At 32.7% G+C, this 17,904-nt stretch overlaps 1 protein-coding gene across 3 annotated transcripts in view; it reads left to right on the top strand.

Moving 5' to 3' along the window:
• ADGRL3 (adhesion G protein-coupled receptor L3) overlaps positions 1 to 17,904 on the top strand; it is a 688,045-nt gene that overhangs the window by 385,338 nt on the left and 284,803 nt on the right. The gene's annotated exons all lie outside the window — the stretch shown is intronic.

Genomic DNA, 17,904 nt, shown 5'->3' with positions numbered 1-17,904 from the left:
TAAACTTTCAAAGCATCAGTTTTCACCAGTTGTTTGTAGGGATAAAAATTGAAAAGGCAAAAACATAAAAAGACAACCATGAGTTTAAATATACCCACATTGAATTTGAATGAAAAGAGAGTCAACCATTCTAATCAGAGATGAAACTTAAATATTTTACTTTTAGCTTTGACAATAAAGCAGATAAATTGCCCATCTGAAACTTTCAATATTCTTTTTTTTATTTATACAACTATGCCCTTTTTATGTTCATGCTTATATTTTCTAGGAAGAAGTAGGTAAGTATGTTTATTGAACATAGACTATTAACCATTAAAATAAGATATCCAATGAATATTTTTGATGAAGGAGAAGCACTAATGGTTTTTATCTGGGTGTAATTATATTAAAAACCATTCATAGCGAAAGTATTAGAGTGTTTTGCTGCAATTTTATGTAGTTATTTTGGGAGGCAAATAATTTTGTTCTAGTGAACAGTGGGTGCCATAACCCCTAGGTTGTATATATTAGGTTAGTATACACTATGGAGTATAATTAAAAACGTTAAACTTTTTTTTTGCTTTCTAAATTTCTGTGATATTTGTTGATTGCCTTTGTTTCCCAGTCCCCTATCTGATGACTCCTGCAATGAGGCTGTAAAAATCACTGAGGGAGCATGTTAAAATGCAGATTTCCTGTCTCTTTCAAATCACAGGCCTAAAATGTTGATTCAGTATGCAAAGTGAGGCGTGGGGATAGTATATTTTAAAGGTGATTCTGGGTTTGGAAAAAATCACTACTCTAGGTTCCCTAAGGTTTAAATAAAATTTATATCTTAGGAATGTTATCTTAATGCATTAAGAATCTGTGGAGCAATATATACTTTCTGCCTCCTCTCTGGGCTAAGGCTGTTCTGGCAGTGAAATGCATCACTTTGTTTTATTAAATGACCCTGTTTTGTGTCCTCATAGAATTACTACCTGTGTGGTTGACAGAAAAGAACAGCAGCCTGATACAGGATGGACACATTCCCTCTCAGGCTTGTCCTAGCAATGCAAGATGCCATTCATCTTCACCTTGAATAGCTGGAATTAATTAACACAGTGAGAAGAGCAATGAGACTCTAGGCAATCATGCAGTGCCTCACAACCACTCATGGTCTAATCGTATATTGGGAAACAAACAAAAAACGGTGAAATATGTGCAGGAAAACAAATTAGACGTGTCACTATATTTGAAGGAACGTAGCAACCAGTATAATCCCATCCTTAAACCATGAGCAATACCTCAAATTTCCATATTCTAATTTAAGGCTAAGTTTTGTTTCATAATCAAAAGTGAGATAGGTAGAATTCTGAATTTTTCATTTATGCTCATAATTTTACAAGTATACTAACACATAGTCTGGAATACATGATAGTTCCTTCTTCTGTCCATTCCCACTGACTTTTGTAAACATGGACAGATGACAAGCTGTTTTGAAATGCTATTTTGCTGCCTGAGTCCGATCACTCTTTCTGACTGTTCATTTATTCTGGCTATTCAAGGCCGGCATGAATGGCACTCAGATTTGCCAGCTGAGATCTGAGTGGATGCAGAAAACGTGCCCATCCTGAATCAGGCTGATGTGTAATCTTTGTTTGGTCCAGCCCCCTGCTGCTCTCATTTTTCTCTTTTAAGACAGAAGCATCTAGTGGCTTTGACCTAATAAGAATGTAAAATTTAAAAGCATGTTTTCAAATGTGAACCTGTTGAATTAAATATGCTGATATGCTTAAAAGGCACTCAAAAATTTTATATCATTTTAATTTTTAAATTAAAATTGTGCATGTAATTGCTGTTCCACTAAAGGAAATAACTATTTTTATGAAAAACTTTATGTTAAATTTTCCTTTTGCCTTTAAAAAAAATATCTATTATTAGAGTTATCCCTAGAAATATTTGGTTAGTGACTAGGGTAAATGGTAGTTGTTTGTTCCAAAGATTTTTTGTTCAGTTTCCTCTAATTATTTTAATTTTACACCATCCATCCCCCTGATTTAGAGCTGAAAATACAGTCATTCATTCTGGTTGCATGAAGTTTGATTTATTTGTTTTGACTGTACTCTATTCCGATTAGTATGTAAGGCAATTCTGCTATTTTTCCCGTTTAAAATAATATGAAATAGTAACAGCAATAAAATAATATGAAGCCTCACACAAGCCTTGGGGTTTTTTGCATTGCTAAACTATAGGAAAAAGGAAAATCTAAGAGATGGAAAATCTAAAAATCTTGTTTTACTAATAGCTATCATGATTTCTGATTTTAGATTCTAAGTATATTCTCTTTGAGATAATTCAGAGGCCTTTAAAATTTCCTTAATTATTTTATATAATAAGGCTAAAATTTTTACATAATTCATTTTGTTAACAAATACTTATTTAATTCTTAATTTTGTGTCCAACTCTGTACTCAAGATCTTAAATTAATTAGAATGAATATGTGATGGAATTGATCCTTTTAAATTTCAAAGCAATTCATTTTAGTGTTAAAGTGGACTGATTATACTGCTTGAAATGGGACAAGTAGGACATAGTTATCATTTGGCAGGGTATCTATGGGTACTATAGGCAGAGATACAACACTGGCTGCATCCTAAATATGTGAGCTCCCTGCTATTTTGACATACTCAGCTTATACTAGATTCCTTTCTTTTTCCATTAATGAAAAGGAATAATATTCACTGATTCAGGCTGTAGCACTTGGCCATTATTTGCTGAGCTGTATAAACAATGAGCAGCTGTATCATTGTTTATATTACATGATTTTGTTTATTCATTTAAAAATTTTATGACAGTAGTGTGGCTTAGCAGCATGCTTATGGTAATGAAGAAGTTAATTAGCAATGTCGAGCAAGACTTCAGGAGATGAGTTTTAATAAGTAGTACTGAGAATATTATAGTAGTTATCCGCAGATAAACATAATAAGCCTCAGACAAATGGGGAAAATGGTCAGATTACAAAAAAAAATCACATTAGAATCCTTTGGCTTTCAGTTTCCAAAGAATAGCACAGATAAACACATACTCATTCAGATACCATAATTTCCCTGTTTTGTTTTGTTTTTTTCCTTAACATAAAACAACAGCATGGGTAGAAAATGGAAGATTACTTTAATAGAAAATAAGCAATCATCTATAAATAATAAATTCACTCTGAAAGACGACTCTGCCAGTAAAAGAGTCAGACAGCTTACCAAGAATCCTGGAATTACATGAGCTTTCCAGCCCAGAAATATTGATAGACATAGTCTGAGTGTGTTATTCTGCTTCATTTTAGAGCCAAAGAAGTCTTAATTCAAGGATCAGGAAATCCATAATTGGAAAGAATCCCATAATCACTGCTGATATTTTCCTCTAATTATAAGTGACTTTATTGTGTCATAAGCCCACTGAAGAGCTCTGGATTTTGCTAAGAAAAGTATTCTCAGGCTCCATTTACTAGACCTGGTGTTATCAGAAATTCACTTTTGCTGGCTATGCAGTAGCATGTCATGTAGTATTTGATAGAGTGATATGAAAAAGCTTATATTGGAGTATTTTAATACAGCATTAATTTTGCCTGAGGGCTAAACAGAGGTTAAAATTACATTTCTTGCCATTTGTAACTTAGTGGATACTATGACTCATTTTGGGAATTCATTAGGATTGTGGCAGGTGACGTTACTTTATTCTTTTGTCATGCACCATCAGCATGTGTCTCCATATCTGGGCCAAACCCATTGGATAACTTAGTATATATTCAATTCAACCTCAATAAAGAGGTTATTTTTAATGAGGAAAAGGAATTCTTTTTTCTTGTTTATAAATGTCAGATATATGAGTCTCATATGGGTGGGAAGTACCAAAAGTTATTAAAGCCAAGTGAAGTTAGATTGGTGATAGGAGATATTTTGAAAAGAAATAGTTCCAGGAAATTGTACATAAAGCCTCTCAATGAAAATTTTTTGTTGGATGAGTTATGCGCACACTCAAAATATTAGTTTATTTATTTAACATTTTGTGAGTGTTTATTATGTGCAAAATACTTTACTGAATGCTGTGAGAAATAAAGTAAGAGCTTTGGCTCCATAGATAATAAACATATAATTCAGTTGAGCGGGCAGTGCACTTGAACAAAGTCAAGTCATGCCAAGTAAACAATATTTTTAGCTTTTAAAAAAACTTACCAAATTAATAATAATACATCTTAATAAAAAATAATAAATCTTGCAAAAGTCATATTCAACTTGGATTTAGTTTTATTTAAATAAGGTATTTAGCCAACTCTTATATGACAGTCTTAAGAGAAGATGAAGAAATATGGATTGGATTAGATTAGGTTACATTATATAGAATTGCCAATATTTTTGCAGTTTTGATTTACAAATTACCAGTTTCATATGACTTGACTTAATGTAATGTAACATCTTCATAAGTGGCTTGAATCACCAAGTGAGAATAAAGAAATATGTTGATTTGTCAGAGTAAGCCTAGAAGGTGGTCTTTTGGGCATGTTGACAGGCTTTGTCATTGGCCTTCTCCTGCTCAATATTTTTAATGAATAACTTTGATGAAGATATAGAAAATGTGACAATTTGCATTGATAGGTGACAGATTATTGGGAGGAAATATAATGGACCAGGTGATAAAATCAGGAACCAAATGGATCTGGACAGCCTGTATCAATGATCTAAAATGAAAAATATGAAATCTGACATGGATAAGTATAAAGTCCTCTGTTTAGGTTTGTTTGTTTGTTTGTTTATTATATAATACCCAAATGAGAAGACTCTGCTAGACAGCTGTTCATGTGAAAGAAAAAACAAAACAAAACTTTTAGCTCATTTTCAGTCAGCAAATACAAATTAGTTGACTCACAGCATAATATACTGGGAATGCAATGATCCAAACCCAGTTAGTCCCTATCTTCCCAAGCTTATAGGATGTGGAGGACCACAGATGAAATTTATATCAACAATTTGAAATATGGGGTAGAAACAGTGAATGCAGTCTTCAAATGTGTTGATGATAACAAAAACAATAACAACAACAACAAAGTACCTGGAATAAAGAAGAAAATGTCATGCTATTCCCAATCTTTCAGACCATTTCCTAAGAATTTGGTTCAGAACTTCTGGGCACCAGCTTTTAGGAGCAATGTTAATATATGAGAGTTCGTCCAGTGGAGGATGTCTAGGTTTGCTGTGTATTCTGGGAACTATGATCCATTTGAAGGATCAGGATATTTAGCTAACAGAGATGAGAGCTGATTGCATGAGTTTGAAAATGGCTCCTCCACTTACTAGTTGTGTGACTTAGGGAACGTTACTTGGCCTATCTTCACCTTAGTATCCTCACCTATAAAATGGAAATTGTAATAGTAGCTACATCTCAGGTTTGTTACAAAATGTTGGTTAATATTTGTAAAGTACTTAAAACTATGAATGAAATATAAGTGACATGTAAGTGCTAAAAATGCATAAATGACTAGCAAGGGAGAGAGAGAGTGATAGAGAGAGATTATTAATAAATAAATAGAAGGGTTTAGTAGGGAAATCAGAGGTGTCTTCAAAGATCTGAAGAGAAGTCTGTGGATGAGAAGGTATTTGTACTTCATTCTTCCTACAGTGAGCAAGGGCAAGTGGTTAGAAACCACAGGGTGAAGAAAATCATAATCTTTTATAAAATATAATTAAAAATTTTTACATTTAGTCAATTGTATTTCTGCAGTGCTCTCCTTCCTAAATTTTGGTAATTGCTAAAATGATGCAGAATTGGCAAATTCGCTTCAACAACCCTGCAACTTGACAGCTTTCATGTGAACTAGGCAGCAATGTTTTTAAGGTCTAAAAAATTTCAGAAATATTGTCAACTCCTAATATGAAAACAAAATGTATTCTAATAATGGTTTGGCACCTAATTGAGTACATGCCATGTTAGGGCATGACTGCCTAGTGACTGATAATACAGCTGACTTACAGTGGTAACCAGAGGTCGTAAAGTCTATTCCAGTAGCGCTTCTGCCAGAGATTATCTGAATAAACTCAAATAATTTTCTTAGCCTCTCTTTTTCTTTAACCAAATAAAATCTCATCAATGCAGTGCTATTGCTAACATTATCAGAGATTTCTTATAGTAACTGGTCCTACTGTGGTGACTTCTTCCTTTGACTGTTCTTAATGGATTTAGTGAAACCTCTCTTGCTAACATTAATATAATGTAATATTTTCAAAGTAAAACCATGGTTATGAAGAAACAGAGGAGCTTTTGAAATGATATTCTAAAAGTGACTTCCTTAAAAGGGAATTGCTTTTTTCCCTGGTATGCTAAGCCTGCAATATTTTTAGGCCAACCACAAATAATCCAGAAAAATAAAAGTGTTAGCACATCCACCGACACTGTGGCTCAGTGATATTAGCTGTGCAGTGTTGTATAATTGGACAACCGAGGTTTTCCTTATAAACTTGGAGGCTGTATACCTAAGATACTTGTATGTATACTAGCTGTAATATTATAGCTTCATCTGTAGAATGTTAGTTTTGTGTCTCCACTGATATGTATCTACATTCATGCTGTTAGAAAGACATTTAATGTTGTTTTGGCTGTTTTCAAAAACACCAATTTCTCCTTACTAGAAATGTGTAAGGTTTGAGATGTGATTAGTAAGCAGTCAGATTTTAGCATTCAGTAAATAGTTCTCTTATTCATCTTCCTACAGTTTAAACATTTATTCATTCATTCACTCTGTTTTCATGAGGTTACTTGGTGGACACTGTGTGTGGATTTAACATATATAAAAAAATATATATTTTGCCCAAAATGAATGCAGTCCAGTTGGGGCACAGACCTTAAATGAATAAACCAAATGGAGAAAGGAGGGGAAGAGCATTCGTAAAATGATGAAATAACACTCAAAAAGGCAAAAGGCATGAGTGACTATGGGGAAAAAAGGAGAAATAAGGTATTTGATAAGGCACCCATTCCTTAGTTGCTATTGCCATTAACCAACACAGTATTACATTTCTCATAACTTTTATTTATTTTTACTTTTTAACCAATAACCTATCTGAAAAGGGTATTATATTGGATAGTATAAACAATGAATTTTTAAAAATTGCAGTTTTTGCTCACAGATGAGCTTATGAACTAATAGGATATTCTTACCCTAAATGAGTTTTTGGTACAAAAACATTCTAATGTTTGCCCATTATGCTTTCATATATTTATTGTAATATAATCTCTCAGTTGATAGATTTTATTGAGAGCCACTCAGCTTTCTGAAAAATTAGAATGGAATTCATCATTTGGTACCCCAAATAATCCTTATATTATGATGGTGATAAGCCATACATCCAAAATAGACCTATTAATTTACTAATAAAAGCAAATGTTTTATATTCAAGAACTCTCATTTTACAGTATCAATACCAAAAATTAGATCTTTGTGAAGTCTTATCCTGATTATTTAAGAGTTTCTTTAGTATTAAAAAAAGAAAAAAGAAAATTTATCACACAAAGCGATGCTAATTCTAATGACATTCACCAGTACAAAAAAGATAAGGAGAAATCTAGAATATAAATTAATTAATTAAAAATAAATTTATTAACCATTCTTAATTTCCCATATAAGTTATGCCCTGGGAGGTTGTTACAGGCAAGGGAATTGTTATTATATCCTGTAAATGACATAATTTGTGAATAATTCACTAACCTCATAATGGAATAGATCATTTCTCTGTGATTGATATGTCACCTAAGATAGAGTACTGTTTTCCACTAATTGCATATGTTATCCAGGCATTATTGTGCATCCTAGAATTTTGTGAAAATTTCCAATTATCCTCACATTATTTTTCAAATATTCCAGATCTTAGTAAATATAAAAGTAACATTATGGATTTAAAAAAGCATAGGCCCATATTAACAGTGAATTTGGATTAAATAATATTTTGCCACTGTGTTATTTGAAAATCTTATTGTATGCTCCTTCAGTATTATGAAGTAACACCATAAAGAGTTTTATGGGGATTTCAGCTTATGCCTGTGAAAGAAGAAAACAAGCCAGTGAAATTTGAGATCCAAAACAAACCCATTCCAAATCTATTTTTCTTGCAGTTTACCATTAATTGAAAGTTTGCCAGAACTCCTTGTACGTTATTTTCTTTATTTTTTATTAAGGTCCTACCTGATTTCAAAGAGAATTAAAAAAATTTTTATAATTAAAGAATAAATTGTATACAGTAAAATTCACCCATTTTAGTATAGGTTTCTATGAATTTTAACAAATGTAGTCATAAATTCACTACCACAATCAAGGTATAGAATAGTTCTCCAAAAATCAGAAAAAGTTTAACGTGTCTTATATTGGTACATAATATAGAGTAAGAGCACATAAACTAAAACTGAAAAAGACTAAGAAAAACAATAAAGAAAATACAGTGAAGAAAGTAATGAGGCTAAAAATGCATACTACATAACATGATATCTGGCCACAATTTTGACAGTAAAGAACTTTTTCTATAGATGAGAATATGATAAAAAATTTATGTGTATATGTGTGTTTATGTAACTGAGTTATCAAATATTGCAGTCAAAAATGATTAGATGTTTATATATCTATATCTATATATATCTTCTCTCCCTATGTGGAAATACCTGTTATAATTTATGTGCTGATGGCCATCCTTTTTCTGCTTTGTACGATATGGGTTTCCATTTTTAAGAATGGATTCCATTGTTGAGAACTGATTCCATTATTCCAGTGTAATAAGTTTTTCCTTACATGAAATCAATATCTTTTACCCAATTTTTAAAAAGTTTTCCACTTCCCTTTGGAGCAGGATGCAATAAATCAACTTCCATTTAAATATAATTGTCCATCACAAATTTAATAATTGCCCTTTTTCAGTCTTCTTCTCCAGTCTGAGCATCATGTATCATCATAACAAGGTTTTTAAGACTCCTTATCTCCTTTTCTCTTTCTATTCTCAAAACTGGGCACAACATAGAGATATAATGTGATCAATGTAGAGGTGGTTTGACTGTCATCAATGGTAACCACTAAAATTTATTGAGCTTTTCTAATGAACTGTGAGGTTTTATTTTTCCCATTTTACAGATGAAATAGGGAGTTACAAAGATTGGACTGTATCTCTATGATCACATAACTAGTAAGCTTAAAAGCTGAGATTTCAATCTACATTTGACTCTGTTCAGAATACTAAAACATTTTAATACAGACTGAGAGTATATCAGAGTTTAAGCATCTGTATCGTTTTATTGATTCATGATGAATTTATGGTTAAGAAAATCAAGTCGAGCTTTCCAAAATATGACTTTTTATGTAAAATATAAAACTATGTCTCCTTAACCCTATATATATATACATGTACACTCCATATTTTAAAACTTAAATTCAGCCCAATTATGAGACCTTAAATAAAGTCATTCTTCACTTTTAAAATTTAAGTAGAGAATAGGAAATATTTTAATAAATTTTAACATTGGAGCCAGGATATTAGAAATTTATATATCTATGTCATGAAGACATGCATTAAAGCTGTTCTATTTATCTAGACTGTTTATATTTTTTACTTTTTCTCAAAATATTTTTGTTAAAATATGTCTTACATTTTAGGTTCTATTATAGGAATGAAAAGCATGTGTTTATATACTGAATTTATGTTTTATTGGAATACTTTTCACTAAATTATATAAGTAAAAAATATGGATATAAGTTGGTCTTCATTAAGAAAAGAAGAAACTCTCAAAAGAACTGTCCTATAAGGGCTTTATAAGACACATTTAAACACATACTCCATAATAAAAATGACTGATAGTTAACTTTCAAAGAATTCTCTAAGGAATGAAATGTCTTCATTACTAGCAAGGTGTAATTTTTTGTTTTTTTGCATTTTACTTTATTTTATTTTACTTTATACAGCAGGTTCTTATTAGTTGTCTATTTTATACATATTAGTGTATATATGTCAATCCCAAGATCCCAATTCATACCACCACCACCACCACCACCAGCCCCCTCCTGCTTTCCCCTCATCTGTGTCTCTATTTCTGCCTTGCAGACCGGTTCATATGTACCATTCTTCTAGATTTCACATATATGTGTTAATATATGATATTTGTTTTTCTCTTTCTAACTTACTTCACTCTGTATGACAGTCTCTAGGTCCATCCACATCTCTACAAATGACCCAGTTTTGTTCCTTTTTATGGCTGAGTAATATTCCATTGTTTATATGTATCACATCTTATGTATCCATTCGTCTGTTGATGGGCATTTAGGTTGCTTCCATGAACTGACTGTTATAAATAGTGCTGCAATGAACATTGGGGTGCATGTGTCTTTTTGAATGATGGTTTTCTCAGGGTATATGCCCAGTAGTGGGATTGCTGGATCATACAGTAATTCTATTTTTAGTTTTTTAAGGAACCTCCATACTGTTCTCCATAGTGGCTGTATCAATTTACATTCCCACCAAGACTGCAAGAGGGTTCCCTTTTCTCCATTTGTAGTTTTGATTTGCGTTTCCCTAATAATTAGTGATGTTGATCACATTTTCATGTGCCTCTTGGCCATATGTATGTCTTCTTTGGAGAAATGTCTATTTAGGTCTTCTGCCCATTTTTTGATTGGTTTGTTCATTTTTTTAATATTAAGCTGCATGAGCTGTTTATATATTTTGGAGATTAATTCTTTGTCCGTTGATTCGTTTGCAAATATTTTCTCCCATTCTGAGGGTTGTCTTTTCGTCTTGTTTATAGTTTCCGTTGTTCTAGTTCTGTAAAAAATGCCATTGGTAATTTGATAGGGATTGCGTTGAATCTGTAGGTTGCTTTGGGTAGTACAGTCATTTTCACAGTATTGATTCTTCCAATTCAAGAACATGGTATATCTCTCCAACTGTTTGTGTCCTCTTCAATTTCTTTCATTAGTGTCTTATAGTTTTCTGCCCTACTTTTGTCTCCTTAGGTAGGTTTATTCCTGGGTATTTTATTCGTTTTGTTGCAGTAGTGAATGAGATTGTTTCCTTAATTTTTCTTTCTGAACTTTTGTTGTTAGTGTATAGGAATATAAGAGATTTCTGTGCATTAATTTTGTATCCTGTGACTTTACCAAATTCATTGATTAGCTCTAGTAGTTTTCTGGTTTCCTGGTTCAGTCTTGGAAGGTTATACCTTTCTACGAATTTGTCCATTTCTTCCAGGTTGTCCATTTTATTGGCATAGAGTTACTTGTAGTAGTCTTTTATGATGCTTTGTATTTCTGCAGTGTCCATGTAACTTCTCCTTTTTCATTTCTAATTTTATTGATTGCATCCTCCCCCTCTTTTTCTTAATGAGTCTGGCTAAAGGTTTATCAATTTTGCTTATCTTCTCCAAGAACCAGCGTTTAGTTTTATTGATCTCTGCTATTGTTTTCTTTGTTTCTATTTCATTTATTTCTGCTGTGATCTTTATCATTTCTTTCTTCTACAAAATTTGGGTTTATTGAGGTGCTCCTATGTTGGGTGCATATATATTTATAATTGTTATATCTTCTTCTTGGATTGATCCTTTGATCATTATGTAGTGTCTTTCCTTGTCTCTTGTAATATTCTTTAATTTAAAGTTTATTTTATCTGATATAAGTATTGGTACTCCAGCTTTCTTTTGGTTTCCATTTGCATGGAATATCTTTTTCCATCCCCTCACTTTCAGTCTGTATGTGTCCCTAAGTCAATTGGGTCTCTTGTAGGCAGTATATATATGGGTCTTGTTTTTGTATCCATTCTGTGAGCCTGTGTCTTTTAGTTAGAGCATTTAATCCATTCACATTTAAGGGAATTATCGAATGTATGTGCCTATTACCATTTTCTTAGTTGTTTTGGGTTTGTTTTTGTAGGTTATTTTCTTCTCTTGTGTTTCCCACTTAGAGAAGTTCCTTTAGCATTTGTTGTAGAGCTGGTTTGTTGGTGCTGAATTCTCTTAGCTTTTGCTTGTCTGTAAAGCTTTCGATTTCTCCATCGAATCTGATTGAGATCCTTGCTGGGTAGAGTAATCTTCGTTGTAGTTTCTTCCCTTTCATCACTTTAAATATATCATGCCACTCCCCTCTGGCTTATAGAATTTCTGCTGAGTAATCAGCTGTTAACCTTACGGGAGTTCCCTTGTATGTTATTTGTCATTTTTCCCTTGTTGCTTTTAATAATTTGTCTTTAATTTTTGTCAGTTTGATTACTGTGTGTCTCATTGTGTTTCTCCTTGGGTTTATCCTGCCTTGGACTCTCTGTGCTTCCTGGACTTGGGTGGCTATTTCCTTCCCCATGTTAGGGAAGTTTTCGACTATAATCTCTTCAAATATTTTCTCAGGTCCTTTCTCTCTCTCTTCGCCTTCTGGGACTGCTATAATGCGAATGTTGTTGCGTTTAATGTTGTCCCAGAGGTCTCTTAGGCTGTCTTCATTTCTTTACATTCTTGTTTCTTTATTCTCTTCTGCAGCAGTGAATTCCACCATTCTGTCTTCCAGGTCACTTATCCATTTTTCTGCCTCAGTTATTCTGCTATTGATTCCTTCTAGTGTATTTTTTCATTTCAGTTATGGTATTGTTCATCTCTGTTTGTTCTTTAATTCTTATAGGTCTTTGTTAAACATTTCTTGCGTCTTCTCGATCTTTGCCTCTATTCTTTCTCCAAGGTCCTGGATCATCTTCACTATCATTCTGAATTCTTTTTCTGGAAGGTTGTCTATCTTCACTTCATTTAATTGTTTTTCTGGGGTTTTATCTTGTTCCTTCATCCGGTACATAGTCTCCTGCCTTTGCATTTTGTCTGTATTTAAGCGAATGTGGTTTTCATTCCACAGGCTGCAGGATTGTAGTTCTTATTGCTTCTTCTGTCTGCTCTCCAGCAAGGTGTAATTAATTATAAATTTTTTCCACTTTTGCCAAAATACATTCACACACTAGAATATGCATTATGTAACGTCAATGGAAACGGTTCCAAAAAGACACCAAAAAATTGTTACATAATCAAAACTTGAATGAACAATATAAAGTGCAAATGCATAACTGAACCATGCGCTTTTCTCAGCACCTATTATTAAAAATAGAATGAAAGTTTTCCTTTTTGAATCCCTTAGAAAATGAGTCATTCTGAATAGCTGAATTCTCCTTCTAAATGAGAATGTTTAAGCACTAAAACATTTACAATATATTTTAATCATTTTGTAGAAATCCTTTCTGTAATTTTTTCTACACACTTTCTATTTTTTCATCACACTTTTTTTCTGTATCAAAGCTAACTCACTCTAACTTTTAACATTTCCTTGGTCACTCCAGTTTATCATTATGTTTGTGGCTTTTGACTTGTCTTACGTATATTTCATATTTAAATTCCTGGTTTCAAGATAAGTGGGTTATTTTTACTATGATATTATGAGAAATTAAGTGCCCATAACTTAAAATATATGTTCATTACAAACATTTATATTTCTAAATTAAACTTTCACAGCTCCTATGATAATAGTTGGCTATACATTTATTTGTGTAATCATGAATAACTTGGATTACACTGAATGCATGCATTTGTCTTATTATTTAAAATAAGCAAAAACAGAAGTCAAACAGTGTTGACACTGTAAATTACATCACTTGTATCAATTCTTTTCAAATTCTGGGATACTGGATTTATTTATATTTTTTAAAATCACATAACCTTGGCATCCCCTTTTCTACCCCACTGTCATTGTTTTACTTCAGTCCACTGATTTTCTATTCAGTTGAGGGGTAGGGACCTTGCAAATTATGTTTTATAATCACCTGAACACATTAAGCTTCCTAAACCTCCTCATCTTCTAGAGTTTCACCTGTTGAGAATGATTGCTGGGTGAGTCACTGTTTCTGATGGAAGTTGTGTTTCCTTTACATATTTGGAGGCTAAAATGCGGGAGAAATATTGTTTGAGGTTCCCAGCATCCCTTGCCTATCGACTTGCAGTAATTGATTTAACTCTCAGCCTCCAGTCTCAGCAGACTCCTCTCCACCCTCATTCCTACTCTCAGTCTGTCCTCCATACAACTACCAGATAGTTCTAAAACTCAAAACAATAATCTAAATCCTATAGTTTTTCTTGACTCCCTGTTGATTTTATTGTAAACCCTATGAAACCTATCATGAGAAATACGACCTCAATATATAGACTGCACCATAAACAATATGTTGTCATAATTTCACCTAAATTTATACTATGAATGAGAATGCATTTTATATATTTAGTTCTAAGAAGAATATTAATGTAAGCTAATATTTTTTAAAATAGATTTTAAATACATTAAGTAGCTGGAGAAGCTAGAATAATTCCCTGATAATGATCAGCACATTAACTCATGGGAAATCTGTTTTACAAAGAAGGATTCTAGGTGACATTTCCACAATGTCATAACCTACTTTGCAGACATAGTCATAGTTGATAAGGTTATATGCCTTGAGAGAACCAGGTAGATCATATATGTTTTTGTAGTTAAAAGAGTTTTAAACATGTGATCTACTCTAGTTGACAGTACTCACACAAAATGTCATTTAGCCATTTTTCCTGCTTATAAGTTTGTTTACCATTGGGGGGTAGGGGTGGATTCATTGTCACCTGAACATTAGCCGAGGGTAATTTTATCCTCACAAAGGTAAGGATGTAAGTGGATGAATTATTACAGCATGCTGTCTTTAGTATTTTTCCACTGTCGGATTTCACACCTTTGTGATGCCCTTTGTTAGCATATTCTAAACAGGATGGAAATTTCTTCTTGTAATACTTTCTGAAAAGACCAAATTGGTTGGTTTTAAAACCAATTAATCTAAAAAAGAGAACACCTGTCTCTTCTTAAATAGTGAGTGTGATGTTTTCCCATGAATTCAGTTTAAGAGACAATGTAAAGCTGAATAGCCATGATTCATTTGTAGTTGTCTATTTCTTCCAATTTGAAACAAATGAAAGCTTCTTGTTATTGAGGTTCCTGGAAAGACAAGTGATTGTTCACTTGCCTATGGAGATATTCTTAGTGAAGAGGAACTCAAATGCACTTGGTGATGATTGACTGACTTAAAGAATAAGGTAACAGAGTTTAAGAGGCACTTGTTCATTTGTAAGTCGTGGAGCCTAAATGAGGAAAACTATTAGGTGATGGCTCTTTCAGTTTCTGTCATGTTTGCTAATGACCATTTTGAGCATAGATCTTAACTGCAAATTATTCTAAAGAAAGTCACTCATCTCTGTTGCATTCACAATTACTTCCACATGAATAACTTCTTATCTCTTAACCTCTTTTTATGCCTAAGCAGCTCAAAAAATTCCTATGCAATAATTGCATTTTACATGAATGGTTTTATGTCAGGTCACTGACAAGAAATTGAAGAGCTTATTCATTGGATTTTTCTGTATATCAAACAGAAACAATAATAGCTATTTTCTAAAAATGAAAAAAATCAGTTGGAGCTCAACGTAGATTAAAAAAAGATCAGATCAAGAACGATTAGAGAGCAAGTACTGATTAGAATTCTTGAGTTTCATTCTTTTCAGTTTATATGTGACCTTGAAGAAATCATTTGAACTCATCTCTGTTTAACTATGGCTAGGGAGTACATATATTATGCAAATATTGAAAATAAAATATAGAAACATAAAGAAAATGAGTCACTTTTCCAGCTTATCAAGTAATCTCTTCAAAGGAACACTTTTCAGCTATTCATGGGGGTTTCCATTGTTTCTTAGAAGTATGGTAAGTTCAGACAGAAACCAAAGATCCTTTGCAGAAAAGGATAATTTTTTATTTCACTCTCCCAAAAGATTATTCTGTGACCATGTTGGAAAATATATCCAGAATCTGCTCCTGCTTACATCTCTTATCCCATATCCCACTTCTTACTCCTTACTTGGTACAATGGACTGTTGTGTCCCTGTGCTATTTCATGCAAATGAACCTCCCCACATGCTGCTGCCTTGATGCTGCCTCTCTTTCCTCACTATAGAAGCAAACTCCTCTGTATCTTTTGAGATTCGGATGATCATAGAATTTATCACCCAAATTGGGACACAAGTAAAAAGGAAAGCTAACCAGATGGGAAGTGTGAAAATAGGTGTCAACAGGGATGTATGGTCCTCTTACTTAAGAGCCATCTAAAACATTATGTCCTCTGTGATGGTTTCTCCCAAAACAGGAATGCTTGTTTCCTATTTTAATTGCTGTTGTACCTGTTATGGAACTTAACACATTGTAAACTTACTGTTTGTATACATGCCTGTCTCTTAGAAAGGGATCTTTTAGGGCAGGTTCTTAATGCCATAATCATTTCAAATCCTCATCATACATACTTCACAGGAGACAATTTTTTCCACCCTAACGTTTCTTTTTTCTTTTTTTTTTTTTTTCACCCTAACGTTTCTGAGGGACATCCTCCTCTCATCAATGTCTGTGTCTCATTACCAGAGTAACTCTTGGTGGAGATGGAAAGGCCATCTCACCCTGGCTTAAAGATAAAGGGATCAAATCAGAAACTGCAATCAGAGCTCTTATGAAATTTGAAAATGCTCTGATGGTGATTCCGAGGGAGATGGGCTAGAGAATCACAGGTGTAACACATCATGTGGATTTAATAAACATTTGTTAATGAATTAATAAAGGAGGTGTTTGTTGTAATAATAACACGTGATGAAATCTATTATGATGAAAAAAGGCTTTACTGATTTCTCTTTCACCTCTGTTTTTCCATGCTAAATCTAAATGTCTCTCCTTTTTCATGTGTTTGTTGTTTTAGTTCATTGTCAGCTATTTACCAGATATGATTTAAATTTTTTCCTTAGAATAGTTTAAACATTAATGGATTTCATTCTAACAAAGTAGAAACAGATTTCAAAAGGAAAAAAGAAAGCAGTTTGCACCCCTTCTGGTATTTTGGGTTTTATAATTGAACAATTTGATTTTGTGGTGGAGTTGTTTTCCCCTATTCTTTAGAATTTTTAAAGGTCAGCACTTACAACCTTCGGTTTTCTTTTTTCTTCTCTCTGGCTGGCTTTACCTTTTCTTCTCAAACACAGCATCCCTTTGCTTATCCAAAGAATTAAAAGGATTTCTCTGAAGTTCTTGTCTTTTTTCCTTACATGACCAATTCAAATGAAATTTGGTAATACTTTCCTTCTTTCAGTTTTCTGATAGCTTTTCATTCACAGAGAAGTTAAGCAATGTAAATTTATAACATAAGAAAATCAGAATTTTGGTTAGAACTCTGGTATCTAAGAACGATATTCATACTCTATGATGCGTGATGAAGAATGTTTCAAAATATCAGTTGTTTAATTTTAGACCAATATGGAAATTAAGTACCCTACAAAAGGGTATTTCTAAATTAAAGTCCTTAGTTTTAATTTGAGGGTCATATTTTCTCTGAAATTACCACAAATTTGAGGCAGAGTATATGGGGGAAAAACATGTTTAAACTGAGACTTAGTTTCCTCATTTGTTAAACAGTGATGACTAGAGCAATTACCTCATGGATCTGTTGTAAGTGTAAAAATGTGTTTATAAAGTCCTTAACAGAGAATTTAGTACCGAGTTAAATATTCAACAAATATCATCAATGTTATCATTATCCTCATTTTTATATTATCTTTTATAACAGTTTATCATTACACAAGCCAATTGATAAACCAAGAAAAAGTCTATTTAACCAAATATTCATGCTATTGGGGGAAAAAAACCCAAAACACATATTCTTTTTTAGATTAAATTTGACCATATATATATGAATTCTCAATTCCAAATGGATAGATTAATTTTCTCCTTCATGTTCAACTTGCATATCAGAAGCCATGTCATTATAAATGTTAAATAATTAATGTGTTGTCATTTTTGTTAGC

This window comes from Neophocaena asiaeorientalis, unplaced genomic scaffold, assembly GCF_003031525.2.
Source record: "Neophocaena asiaeorientalis asiaeorientalis breed wild unplaced genomic scaffold, Neophocaena_asiaeorientalis_V1.1 scaffold228, whole genome shotgun sequence".
Lineage (NCBI taxonomy): Eukaryota > Metazoa > Chordata > Mammalia > Artiodactyla > Phocoenidae > Neophocaena > Neophocaena asiaeorientalis.
The sequence above is the reverse complement of the archived record's forward strand: the minus strand, read 5'-3'. Positions and strand labels throughout refer to the sequence as shown.